Below are 14,062 nucleotides of genomic sequence, written 5' to 3'. Positions count from 1 at the left end.
AAGAGAAAATTATACATAATACTTCACTGAATTCAGTTGCAATACTCTGGAACAAAGTTCTGGTTTTATACCGTGGCTGTATCAACTGGTTTCCACAGGATTTTCACAAAAAATAAAGAGACTGGGACAACACAGTTCTTACACAGATTAAGCATTTTTCAGGAATGTATAAATATTATTTTGTGTCTCTGCTTAGACTAAGGTTAATATTGTTGAAATATCTACATCTGCTTTTCTTCTCACTGTGATGTTTACCACCTAATAAAAATGCTGAAGTTACCAAGGAAAGATGTTTAATTTGTTCTTGCTGCTCAGTTGCATGTTGCATCCTATTTTGTAGTAAATGGCACGATGTCCCAAGTGGGCTGACATACTGTCAGATACATTATTTATACATAACATTACTGGTTAATCAATGGACAAAAATGCAGGATTCTTTTCCCCCCTTTTCCTGTGACATCTTTAAAGCTACAGTAGAGAAGAACAATTTTGCAATGTATTACACTGTTACTCACTTTTAAATATATCTTCAAGAGTTTCCTGGCACAGTTTGTACAATGCATCTTATTAAATTGAATGTGATTGTTAGACAAATGCAGTAACAATTTGTGCACTGCAGAAGAGCAATTTAGTTAACTATGTAGGCTATCCTTTCCAGTTAACAGTGAGCAAAATGTATTCCAGCAAATGTTTCTAAAAGATTTTTTTAAAATCCAAAATGAAAACTGAATAGCCGGCCCGTTATGATTTTTCATGTGTATCTACAAGAGAGACAGAATTTAAAAAGTCACTTGAAAGCCCAGCAGTTTTAGAAGTTCATCCTGCATTAAATGGAAAATGGAATTTATAAGTGAACAAAGAACTGAAATATGAAAATATATGTGTGCAAACAAGAAATGCAGCTGTACTGTGTCACAGTACTATGGGAGATTTTTGGTTTTACTTCAGTTTATTCTGTCGTATTTTGTTCATAGACATTTCAGATCAATACAAAATATTCAGCTCTGTTCCAGTGATTGAATATGAATACATTATGTGCATACAAAAATAGTGATAATCTATGTTGATACAATAGTTCATTTTGCATTAGTGTCCTAGATGGGACAATGTTAAGAAGCAATTTAAATGAAATTCATTTAAATGTCAGCTCTCATGCTTGCGATTTTTCTATAATTGGTTATTTAATTAAAATAATTCTCATAGTCATTAATTTAGACTAAAACTTGCTGTGCACTGACATGTTTTAATTACATGGTATTAACAAAATTGATATGCTTTAAAAAAGCATGGTTAAATTTTAAACAAGAATAAATTAGAAATCTCATAGATCATCCTACTTAGAGTATTAGTAGAGAAAAAGTCAGTCATTTAAAATGTTTATTATAAACAAAGTCCCAACATTATTGTGCATGCATCATATTTGGTTCCTGCTTCAGTGTGAGGAGACTTTTATGTTAACACAGCACCTCCATCTTCGAATTCCTTTAACCAACACACAATAAATAAGGTAATGAACCAAATTAAATATTAATAGAAATCCACATAAACTACAGAAGACAGACATAGAACTGACGTTTGAATTATACTATACCTTTGATATCATTAGGACAACATACTAATGAAGTTTTAAAGGGTTGAATCTTTATCTACTGTTCACAAAGACAAAAAGGATTATATGAGCTTCCTTATAAGACACAGATAAGGAATGAAAAAACTTAAGTATTCTAGTAAAACTGCCTGAACAGTATAGAAGAACTAAAGTCTTAGCCACTGATCCTGTAAGGTAATCCATAGCCAAAGATCCACATGCCTTTATGAAGTACCCTGATGTCAAAGGAGCTACTTTCATAAATAAAGTAGGTACTTTGTTTTCAGGACTGGACTATACTGAAGAGAATTTTATTTCATTGTCTATTAATTAGTCTAGATCTGTATTACTTTGACCTTTTTAATATTCTATGATTTAATTGGATGATGAGTCTACCTCAGCCTATGATTGCCAATCATTCTGCATAATATACTTCTACTCTTTCTTAACTTGATGTGTTCAGGATCAGATTCTTATTAACATGAAATAATGATTTTATTGTGAATTTCAGGGGCCAAAAAGGATGTATACAAAAATGTAGAACGTTATTAATTCCATAACACTATAAATTATCAGTGTTGCTTTTTCTGGCAGCCAACATATCAAGGATTTATACCTCTTCCAAACCATTCCCTTTCAATCCTCAAATTCCACACTGCACAGCCCAGAGCCTAAAATGATATTCAAGACTGAGGCCTTATCCAGTGTCACACTGCTCAGCAACCTGACTTGCAAAACACATTGTAGTAAGAAAATGCTGCAGAAAAGCAGCTCTTGCAAGTGCAGAGCGCTCCAGGTTCTCTTACAGTCTGAGGCCTGGATCCATCTAATTCAGATGTCTAGAGGTAAGCTAATGATTGTAGGCTCTTTATAGTCAGTGGAGAGAAATAGAGCAGAACATCTTATTCCAAAGGAGTCTCTATGTGTGGTTAGATGAACTGTGCTCTAGAGGTGGCTGTAGTTCTCCATTTATTATAAAGAAAAGCCAGGACTAGGCCAGAAATTTGAGGTTCAGCTAGCCAAATTCCACCCATCCTGGCTGTATAGATTTATGGGCTTTATCTCTAATCTTTTTTGTTTGGTTCTGATTTATGCATAATGACTTATTTTTCTATGTATTTTATGAATATCCGTGCTCTGCAAAGTCATAAATTCTTTGTGTCTCTCAGTCTTTAGAATTCTTATCCTTCATATGTGTGTGAAGAAGGGAAGGCCTGCTATTTTTGCAAGATAACAGGAAAACTCTTAGTTTACCAAGAGTCTGTACCAGAACCAGGGACAAAGTTTAGTCTGGTTAACCACCATCTAAGCTCCAGGCACCAGCAGAGTGGTCCATACATCATATTTGCCCCAGTATGACTTCCTTTCTGTTTTGTTGCTGCACTGATATGGTTTTTCATTCAAGTAGTAGCACAGTTGTCTTGTCTTGTGAGCTGATGGGGATTCTGACTTCTCAGTTGGAGCATCCTGTCCTACAGCCCTTGCAATGAGGCTCACTATAGGATACCTCTCTTATAGCAGATTGAAGTGTGACTGTAGCATGTGTTAACTAAATATGACTAACACAATTACACCATCAGCAAAAAACAGGAGACCAATTTATGGTATGCCGGCAATCTGAATGTTAGTGTATATCTAATGATCCTTAGTCAGTTGTACTCCAACTTCCAATATGTAAAAATACTACCTTGACTTTTCTGCTGTTCTCTGCCTGAAGCAGATCAGCTACCAAGATTATGCTAATATCTCTGATAATCATATTTTCTTTTCTCACTGTCAACATGCTTCCTGAACTGTAAGTAACCCATATTTACATTTCACAAAATCATAGAATCATTTAGTTCAGGAATGATCTGCTCTCACCCCTCTTCAGAAATGAAGTTCATGGGATATACATCCAGTTGTGTACCTATTAACTCGTTTTCATGGTAAATGAAGCTTGTGAAAGAAAAGTTTGCTGATGCTGGAGCAGGACCTCATTTACCCTCAGACTTTTTTCCAGTACTCCTTCAATGTGAAAGTATCTTCAAGTGTATATAAATATAATTTCTTGATAGCATCTCTGGAAAGTTTCCATCAGAGATATCTTCAAGACTGAGAGCAGTACATTTTCAGTTTAAAGTCTATATGCAACTTTAGCAGTGAAGCTTGCAATTCAAGCTGAATAAGATCGACTCTGTCAGCTTCCAGCTTACTTCATTGCTTAATATATTAATTGAGAATATTCCAAAGCCACCTTGGAGGAAACAGGATGGTCACTTGCCGTAGGAACAGTGGTTCTTTAAACATAACATCTCCCCCTGCAGCCACTCTCTCCCCTTCAGCCCACAAGACAAATAAAAAATGAAGTAATATAAATCTGACTGGATATTTAAAAGAAAAGAAAAAAAGGGGGAAAAAGGAAAGGTAGCAGTAACCCGCAGCTTTGTTGTATGGAATGTTAAAAATGAAAATCTTCTTCTTGAGACAGCAAATAGTTTTTGCCTTTACAATAGAAGGACAGAATAAAATCTGCAGAGCTTACAAAACAGTGTAGCATCACAGCTGTGCATCAGACCTACATCTGGGCTTAGTAATATGTTCCCAACTATGACCAAATAAAGAGACAGAGAGAGAGAGAGAGAAAGAGAGAGAGAGAAAAGATAGATAGAGCAATTAACAACACCCCTTCACCCCCACTGATAATTAACTTAATGCTAAAAAACCTTTGAGGCTTTTTTTTTTTTTTATATTTCTTTCTCTTTGTATTTTATCACACCCTCTGTATTGATATCCAAGTCCTAAATAGCATGCATCATTTTCAAGACTGTAGCCTATGGAGATGCTAAACACACTGGTGTATTTTAGGAAATGCATAAATGCAAAGATAAGATATGTGATATCACACATCCTGTAATTCCATCACAATTTGTTGATGTGTTGCCAACAAATCTGTTTCAATTTCAGGTTCAGAACCGATGTTTTCTCTTGGAAGTTGGTCACTGTTATACAAATGTGTTAGCCCCACTTCACACTTAATGCTGAAAAGAATTCAGAAATAACCCTGGGAACATTTAGTATTTCCTTGAAAAAGCTGTGGATTGTCATTAACTGACAAACAGTCCGCTGCCAAGTTCTTGCAAGAATTGTATTTGTTGTCTGATGCCAAACAGCCTCTTTAAATGCTAATGAACAAAGTATGGCATGCATTCTGTTCTTGATGGATTATGCCTATACCTTCTGTGGTCAACAGAAGGGGAATTCCCGGCCCATATGATTTCCATTCTGGCACGCAACTCTTTTCTCTGCTTACAAGGCAGTAAGCACTCAAATAGATTAGTCAATCTTATTTTTAAATTAAGTATAGCCTCCGCACCCTAATTCACATGTATGAAATCTGCAGGAACTATGCCAGGCTGCCTACGCACTGTATGAGTTTTGTTTTCTTTAGAGGATTAAGCTCCTGACTTAGTATCAGTGATGCTCACTGTATACTGATATGCCTTTTAAATTCAAACATGAATGTTTCATAAACAGCTGATTTACATGTTTGTCTTTACCTCTTTGGAGACAGATTTAAGGAATTAGTTTTTTAAATTGTCTTCTTTAGTGGTTTTCATAATTTCCTGCTACAGAAAGAGCTGGCTTGATCCAGAAATACATTAAAGAACAGTACCTTACTACCACGTGTACATGAAGTTTTGCCACCAGTAGGAGGTCCAGATTTGTGTATATCAATATCTTTGATTACACCTTTAAGCCCAGCTTTCCACGAAGACTAAATTATGCAGCAAATAGAAAGCTCAGGAGTTGTCCATTGAATAATTTTTCTGTGATATGATATTTTCATTTGTTTTAATTATCATTCAAGAGCTGCTGTTAGTCAGATGATCCTCTCTAACTTGTTTATGATCTGCTGAAAAGGAAGGAAAAGCTCTTCTAGGACAACAGCCACCTACAAGCTACAGGCACAATAAAATTCATCTTTAGTTAAAATGCACAACTGCAAGATATAAAATATGCTATTAATAGAAAGAAAGAGATATAAAAGGGGATAGGGGAAAATTACAATAGTATTTTATTGAATCACAGGGGAGGAATTTTTCCTTTTAGATGAGTCACAATTTGTTTCTCTGGAACTGACTTTTGAGGTTGAATGCATGTGATTCCCGCATGGAACCAATTTAACTGCTTCTGGTCTTCCTGCAACTTTACAAATAGCTTTGCTAGATAATGTGAAATAAAAATTTAATTAGTTCACTCTGGAAGTAGAGCTTTCAATAAAATATGAGTTTGCTGGGGAAAAAAACCCCTCTACCTACACACATACCAGTAATATTTATTTTTCTCTAATACATGGACCCATCAAGGCCAGGTTGGATGAGGCTTTGAGCAACCTGGTCTAGTGGAAGTTGTCCCTGCCAATGGCAGGGGATTTGGACTAGATGATCTTTAAGGTCTCTTCCAACCCAAATCATTCCATGATTCTATGAGCTCTGGAAATTGTGCTTCTGTATGAAGAAAACATGTTTCTAAGTGAGAAGTTTGGTCATGACTTGCCCCTCTCTGTGGAGGAAAAAAGTCCTCAATGCCTTTTGAATGAAATTCCTATAGAGAAAAGGAGAAAAAAAGAAAAGAAAAAAGAAAAGCAGCAAAAGAATCCTGTGTCTCTAATTTACTAGAAGGACTGGAAAATCAAGATATCCTGTCATCTTCTATTCAGAATCATTTATTAAATGGATAACCATACTTACAGGTATTCATTTTACAAGAAAACATTTTTTTATAGCCTCATTCTCATTTGAAATGAGCAATTTCTTCTGGTCTTCTAGCTATTTATAGTAAGACCTTTATAAACTCAAACTAATTAATAAACGAGATCAATTTCAAGATTTTTTTCCGTGTTCAAAACCACATAATCATTCATTTCAGTAACATTTTAAAGGCCATGTCTAAAATAGATTTGCACCCATGTCCCCAACGTGAATTTTTCACTCTTTGGCAGCATGCAATAGGTAGTGTATAATGACCTTTTCTCTGTTTGGAACAGGGATTAGAATAATATATTTGACCCTTTTTACTCACCTGGGAGTGATGCTAGTCTCCATGTTCAATGAAGTAAAATATGTCTCTTGTGTCCCAAGGTTAAGGCCATGACTTTAAACTATTTAACACAAGCTATCAGGCTGATTCACCTCAGTCAGACTCTACAGAGCTGTTGGTTTTCGTTTTTTCTCTTTTCTATTAGGCTGCATTATATATACCTCATCACAACTATTTCTTATCCACAATGCAATTAAGGGAAATATTTTGCATTACAAACAAAGCAAGTTAACCTGGTCACATTGTGCATTATAACAAAATTTATGGCTGCATAAATGGCAGTGTAAACTTACAGAAAGACTGGTAATTATAGCGCCATTGATGGTCTTTGTTGCTTTAATTCTGAAGCAGCCAGAATGATTAAACTGAATCTTAATCGACTTCTCCATTAAAAATGCTGGCAGAGAAGCTCCCTTAACCTTTCTCATTGATTGAACACAACAATCACCATTCAATTATAATGCAAAAGGACATTTGTTATAATGTACGAAAGATGCATGAGCCATTTCCTTTTACTCAAGACAATCAATGAGATGACTCCTACCTCAAAGAAGGTAAGGTGAAGCTACTGTACCTGGAAGAGCATTAAAGTCAAAGCAGAACTCAGATAACTGCAAACGCTACAGTTTTCAGGGAATGGCAGATTACCTAAGTGAAAATAAAGCAAGCAGTTCCTCACTCTATAAAAAATAAATATCCTCTGTAAAAGATAGATAAGAATACAGAATTGCAAGTAAATTCCTATTTTATAAAACTAAGTGAAACTCTCACATGAAAAGAACTAAAAGTCACATATGGATGTTTAGTTTTAATGATTTTTTTTTAATATCTTCATTTCTTGGTTAGGAGGAATATTTTGTGTATTTCAGTTGTTACTGTTGAGAGTGAATGGAGCACAGGAATCACAGAATCACAGATTGGGTTGGAAGGGATCACAGAATGGATTGGAAGGGACCACAGTGGATCATCTTGTCCAACCTCCCTGCTAAAGCAGTGTCATCCTAGACAACTTTGTCCAGGGTTGCATCCAGATGGTCCTTGAAAATTTCCAGTCAGGGAGACTCCACAACCTGTCTGGACAATCTGTCCCAGTACATGGTCAAGCACAAAGCAAAGTTGTTCCTCATATTCAAGGGGAACTTCCTGTGCATCAGTTTTTGCCCATTGCCTCCAGTCCTGTTGCTCATCACCACTGAGAAGAGTCTGGCTCCATTCTCCTGATGCCCTCCCTTCCTGTACTTATTAATATTGATGAGATCCTCTCTCAGTTGTCTCTGGCAGGCCCAGCTCACTCAGCCTTTCCTCATAAGAGAGATGTTCCAGTTCATGAATCATCTTTGTTGCCCTCCACTAGACCTACTCCAGGAGCTCCGTGTCTCTCCTGTACTGGGGAGTCCAGAACTGGACACAGCTCTCCAAGTGAGACCTCCCTAGGGCTGAGTAGAGGGACAGGATCACCTCCCTCAACCTTCTGGCAATGCTCTTTCTGATGCACCCCAGGATATCTTTATCCTTTTTGGTCCCCTGGGACCTTGGCTGACTCATGGACAGCTTGTTGTCCACCAGGACCCCCAGATCCTCCTCTGCAGAGCTGCTCCCCAGCAGGTCAGGCCCCAGCCTGTGCTGGAGCATGGGGTTATTCTTCCCCAGCTGCAGGACCCTGCATTTGCCTTTGTTGAATTTCAGACAGTTTCTCTCTGCCCATCTCTCCAGCCTGTCAGTATCCCTCTGAAGGGCTGCACAGCTCTCTGGGTCACTCGTCCCAGCTTTGTGCCACCTGTGAACTTGCTGAGGGGGCATCTGTCCCTTCATCCAAGCCATTGATGGGTAAGTTAAACAAGAATGGGCCCAGTATTGAACCTTGGGGGACACCACTAGTGGCCGACTAACACCACTAGTGACACCACTAGGCCTCCAATTAAACCCTGTGCTACTGGTAACAACCCTCTGCAATTGTCCATAATGTCCTGTGCTGAATATGAATACTGTAATCACCAACAAACAGCACTGCTTTCTGCACTTGAGAACTAAGCAACAATATTTCTGAACCACAGAAAGCTTGTGATTTTCACAAAAACAATTGCTTTAATAATATCTTTCTTTCCTCAAATAAACTGCAAGAAAAAGGATGCAAGATAATTTACACATCACACATATTTGGGAAGATTGCTCTTAAAGAGGTCTTATAAGCTTTCCAGTGAGATCTATTTTTAAAATCTGGCATATCTTATTCTGAAAATGTTATTCACTTCAGTTAAAAAAAAAGTATAATTTTAGAATTGGTCTGGAAGCTCTTGTGCCACTTTTGATACCATTGAGAGACTGGAAACCCATTATGGATAGAAGGACAAGCAGCCAGGCCCTTACTACTGTTAATGCCACTCGCAGAGGAGGAGTTGCCTCCGCTTCAGTTTGCACCAAGTCAGATCAGCCTCCGAGCTGCTGGAACTCATTGGAATGAGCTCTACTTGCAAACCAAAATGTGCAGGGGTTGGAGACTCAATCGTACCTTTTCAGCTATAGTCCCCAAATTTTTGGGTTTGGGTATCCATCACTAGATTTTGATCAGGAGAAATCCATTCAAATTTTGTCCTTTAGTCTTTTGATCATTTTGCAGCATTTCTTCACCTTCTCCAGTAAATCTTTGGGTTCAGAGAGTATGATGGACAGTGTAAGTACTATTTCAAAGTTATCCATACACTACTCATTGTTTTCAATTTTGTTGTCCTGTCTCTATTAAAACTTTGAGATACAGTTCAACATCCATTTTCTGAGAGATGTTGGTGCTGCCACTGGATTTTAAAAGTCCCACAATACAGTAATTATTCTCTGAATTGTTATATGCATTTCCTAGTAGAAATCACCATCTGCTGTTGATATCTGCCTGGGAAATTATTTATTCTTCTGCTTAGCCTCTTTCTCATTACTCCAGCTTCTTCTTTAACATAAAACACATCCTTTTTACAGGCTGTTAAGTCAATTCATAAGTATCTGTACTGTTCACCAGAATCAAGAATAGCCAAAAGATTCAAAGGGCTGAGAAAACTATCCTGTATAATCTAAAACCCTGAATAGTTACTCCAAAGCTTTTGACAGTCACTCTTCTAATCTAAAATCACTAATAAACAAGCCAAAATAACAACAGGAAATTAAGGCAGGGGAAATATACTGTAATGGCTTTGTACTACTGGATTACCCAGGGAATGTTGGTTTTCCCGTATCTTTTTAGCCTTACGGGACAGATCCTGTATCCTACTTTCTTGTAGATTGATAAGCAGTTTTCTGACATCACATCAATTAATTGCTAATAACAACCAGGAGATGAGTATTTTCAGCTTGAATATAATAGTTCTCCTTATAAGAAATGCTCTTCTCCAAATTTTCTGTGATAGCGTGATGGACAGGGTTATAGCATAAATTGCTATATAAGATACGACTGTGTTCTTGATAATTCACATGGCAAGAAACATTAATTATGAAATTTTCTAAATTTCCGTCAGCTCCTATAAAATTTTATTGTGAAGAATATAATTCTCTCAGTGTTTTTGACTATGTTTGGTAATTCAAAATATAAATAAAAATAAGATTGAATCTATTTTTCTGAATGGTGGAAATGGGAGTATTTTTTCCTAACATAAAATATTGTACAACAATACAATGTACTGGGATTACACTGTCTTTTACAATACAAGATATGGTAAAACTCGGACACATGTCAAATCCATGAATAGTACTGCAAACAGAACCCAAAATTTTGATCATTATCACTATTAAGGTGTTTTTTTCAATCTCCCTGTCTGCAAGCTTTACATACTCTTGCATGGGAGGTGAGATAGTGAGAAATGTGAGGTGTGAGCTCCCCTTCTCCATTGTGGAATATTTATTCCCTTTAGAAAAGTGAGCAGTAGGTTAAAATACTGTTGTTCAAACTGAGGGAGACTAGAACTCTCTGTCCTTTAAGGCTGAAGGAATTGCTACTTTCAAGAGTAACAGCCATGATATCTTTCTCAGTCCCAGCCTGCCTGTTCCTTTTCTTCCCACCTACTTCCTTTCTTTTAATTTGATCATAGTCAAATAGGGAATGGATTCACCATTTCTCACATATGGTAATCCAAAGCAAAGTTGAGGGAACAAAAGGACTGACACAATGAAGTACAAACACACTCAAACACATCAGCCCCTAGCAGAATAGCCCTCTGTTTTGACAAAAGCGTGTCAGCTTTAGAGCAATCCTTCTGACAGCTGCTTGTTTCTGTACCTGCTGCTTTATCCAGTCATTTATACAGAACCAGCTGTTTGTGTGCCATGCTTTCTTGGGAAAGAAATCTCCAGCTTTAGGGCAGAAATAGAGATCTTCCTCACTTTTCAAATATTGATTCCTGATTTTATTTGCAAGACAGTAACAGCAAGCTCTTTGCCAGCCAACAGGCAATGATGGAGAGGGAGGTGAACTCCCTGGCCACCATCTGTCCAACCTGTCCTGGTTGTTCACAAGCAGCCATGGAGCCCTGTGCTGCCAGCACTGCCTCCACCCCTTCAGCAGCCCAGAGGGGATGAAAGCTCATGAACAGGGAGCCTGAATTTGTGGACATCAGTACAGGCAGGGCTTGGAAATGAAACTAGGGGTACAAGACTACATTTTCATCTAAAGGCAAAAATTTTGCTTCCACTGCCATAGGCAAGAGTCTACTTGTATTGAAAGGCAGCCCTGTTCGGATGGAATTAGACCTCTCAAAGAAAATATATTTGAGGGATTAGACAACAAATCAGAAATAGACAGCATAAATTTTATGTCAGTCAAAATTATCACATTCCTTCATGAACCCTGTAGAATTTTAGTTTCCTTCTGTTGTCCAGAATGAGAGTCTGCTAGTGTGATTGGTCCTGCCCAGCATTACTGACAACTGCATGTACAGCTTTATAAAATTTTATTTGGAGTCAGATCCACTGCAGAGACCTCATCTGGTGTGTCCCACACCAGCACAATTTCTTGACGTTGCAAAGGGAAGACAAAAAGTGAAACACTTATTTTTGTAAACTGGATATCAAAAGTAATCTAAAATGCACAATGTGAAAGAGATCTCATTAAAACTATTTCCAGGTTTAAAGTGAGTTGCTTTGTATATATATCTTTTTCTATACTGTAAAAGCTGCTACTAAGAAGTGAGTTTTCTTAGTAAATCTGTCATATTTTATATCCAGTGGCTTCACCTCATCCTCAGTGTTACACAAGCCTTTTATTTTTGTGCAAGTAGATTTCTCTTGTCCATTATAAAAGAAAGAAAACACACTGAAAAGTGCTGCCGCAGAGAACTAGGGTTAATATAGTGGTGACTAAATTCAGCTGTTCAAGCACTTTAGCAGTTCTCAATGACAGACAAATTGTAGGATATTCATGTGAATACATTGGGACCAAAAATACTGAGCTGGAAGTCTTGTTAAATAGAGTCTTTCAAGCTACTTGGAGTATCTATATTCTATTTGGACCAAAAAATAATGAGATACATGTACTTATGGTATGTTGGTACTCCTGTTTTCTTTCCTTGTGGGCTGTAAATATTCATGTGGAAAAGAAAAAGAACCAGCTAAGCTGCTATGAAATTCACATATGTTTCAATTGCTGAATATAAATTTTGGAAAATTTTATTGCTCCCATGTCCCTTCTCCCTAGCCTACTTTGGGATACAGCAATAAAGAAAAAATAAAACGTAACACTTAATATAATGATTGTGTTTTTAATGTCTATAACACACCATTAAAATGCACTTGGGATCTTCCAGTTTGTTGTATTTAGTACTAGACTATGACTACCAGTAAACTGCTGAAAATGTCTAAATGAGAGCTGAAGATGTGACCAGAAGGGAAATTGTATGACATAATTTTTTTATGTTGAAGAAATTGAACAGAAATCTGTTTCAGTTCTACTTTAAGCAGAAGCAGACTTCATATGCAAGTAGTATTTATTGGAATTGTTGTCAGTCATTCCATAAATATTATGTTCTTACTTTCCTATCACAAGAAACAAGAAAGAAGAATATAATTTCTGAATTGTCATCTTATTTATTCGGGCACATCTTTATCTCTTCTGAGCTCCCTGACTATCCTTAGCACCTAGAAGCAAATTAGTTATTAGTTAGTGAAAACAAAAGAAGCAGAAGTATACAAATGACATGCAGAATTTAAGGAAACATTGCAATAAAATGAATTATGGTAAAACTAAAACAAATACATATTGCCTGCACTGAGAGCATATTTTCACTCAGCCCCAAAAATACTGAAATATAATGTAGAAATATCTGAATTAATTTTAAACAAGCTTACTTGATAATGATAAGAGCCCAGGATTTAATGAAGAGTGAGAAGGAGTGTAAATTAATCTTCAAGATTTCTGATTTTATTGTGGTTAGCTGTCTTTGGTACTCAGGGTAGCTGGTATGAGGCAGCTGGAACATCTCTACTCCATGCTAGTCTCACCTCTGTTATCTGATGTCTGCTGCTATGCCATTTAATCTCTTTATGTGTGAACACCTTGAGGGGAACTAAGGCCTACAAAGAAGAATAGAAAGCAGTGATCCACAGTGACTCAAAAAAATAAAAGATGAGAAGGGAAATGACATGATATCTCCAGTTATGACCATACTGATTTTAAACCAAAATGTGAGGTCAAAGAATATTGTTAAGGAATATCATATTGATAGTTTGACTGAAGAAAATAGTCATGTATAAAAATTGCTTCTGTGGGAAGACCGAATATCATATTGATAGTTTGACTGAAGAAAATAAAGTCATGTATAAAAATTGCTTCTGTGGGAAGACTATGCAGAGAAGAAAGATGCAATTTTCATTTGCAGGCAGGTAGAAAGAATGTGAGTGAGTCTGACAATCATCTAGAGCTCCCTCCAGATTCTAGAAAATAAAAATCTTCCAAATAGAAATGTAAAGGTGGAGGGAAAAATGGAGGGGAAAAAAAAGTAAGTTCTGAAGGAAGCAATATTTCAAAGGGAGAATTTTTTTTCTGGATAATGTTTGGAGAACTGTTTGAGATAAAGTTGTTAGCCTTCAGTAGGCCATCCTTCTGCATAAAGCTGACATTGCAATCTGGTTATACAGTTGCAATGGACTGCAATCTAACCAGTGAGAGATCATTATTTGTTTATTGACTAGAAACAGACAAAGAAAGCATATATATATTCTTGGAACTCCTTAACTATCACTTTGAAACACTGAAATGATTTTATCATGCTTACAGGCACAAAATGTTTCGTCTTTTGAGATAACGTAGGATGACAATTGGTTGAGATAAAGTGTAGTGCAATAAAATAAAATGTATGAAATCCATGTACAAGCTCCTTTATTATAGCATGTATTAAATCATTATTGAAGAGCTGTTCA

The sequence above is a fragment of the Corvus brachyrhynchos genome, unplaced genomic scaffold (genome assembly GCF_000691975.1).
Source record: "Corvus brachyrhynchos isolate BGI_N302 unplaced genomic scaffold, ASM69197v1 scaffold71, whole genome shotgun sequence".
NCBI lineage: Eukaryota > Metazoa > Chordata > Aves > Passeriformes > Corvidae > Corvus > Corvus brachyrhynchos.
Note: the sequence above shows the minus strand (reverse complement) of the source record.